This window comes from Aplysia californica, unplaced genomic scaffold (assembly GCF_000002075.1).
Source record: "Aplysia californica isolate F4 #8 unplaced genomic scaffold, AplCal3.0 scaffold00535, whole genome shotgun sequence".
In the NCBI taxonomy this organism is placed as follows: domain Eukaryota; kingdom Metazoa; phylum Mollusca; class Gastropoda; order Aplysiida; family Aplysiidae; genus Aplysia; species Aplysia californica.
Window position 1 is genome coordinate 134,532 of NW_004797805.1, and position 1,078 is coordinate 135,609.

The window sequence follows — 1,078 nt, forward strand, 5'->3', positions numbered from 1 at the left end:
GAGAGAGAGAGAGAGGAGGGAGAGAGAGAGGAGGGAGAGAAGAAAGAGAGAAAGAGAGGCAGCAGACAGATAGACAGACAGCCAGACAGCCAGACAGACACGCAGACAGACACGCACACATACAGACAGACAAACAAACAGACAGACAGACAGACAAACGGATCAAGACTGTTCTTGTGCATGTGCCTGCAATGCCATAATATTACTTGAGTTATAGTCTTAATGTGCGATAGCGATAAACTATTTATCATCAATATATATCTTATCTTTCCGTTATTGTCACGAGGAGTTAATGCAATTCAACCAGAATTTGGAAACATACAGCTTTCATAACCGTAAAAAGGATTTATTTCCGAACCAAATTTGTTCAAATTTGGTACATCATAGATGATAATACTCAAAACAAAATTTTAACGGTGGGAATCATGGATATCTTGAATAGGAAAAAGGTTAGAGAAGGATAACTGACCTATCTCTTCATGCCTCTGAATTCGATGACGTAATCATCCACGTAACTCACTTATGAGTGCATTGATTTGATTTTCCACCTGTATAAAGTTACGTTATGGTGTGAATTAAAAAACCCCCTGAAAATGTCATTGGAATCAAATAGAAAATAAAAAAGGAGATGAGAAAAACTATTAAAAATTAAGGGTTAGAGAAACAACGACATTTTGTTTCATATTAGGCAAAATAAAAGTCCTAGGACAGAAAATCTGAAAGGCGATGGTTTTAACTCAAAGAATTAGGATTTTTTAGATTTACAAGTGGTTGAAGTATTAAATAGGAAAACGTCCAGATACCATAAATTGACCCAAAATCGTCAATTTGAAACCATCTCTCTCCCCCCCCCCCTTAATTTTCTGTTTTTCATTAGTTTCGATTATATCTAATCTTGGGGAAAATGCCATTCTAAACAAATGAGGCTTCACTTGTACAAGCACAAGCAGTGCGCACCGTTTCCACAATAACTTGGCGATCAATTCTTTTGAGTCCGTTCATCTGTTCATCGAACGGAGTACCCGGCCAGTACACCCATAATTACCCATACCCACATAAACTCAAACCTCTCCCCGTG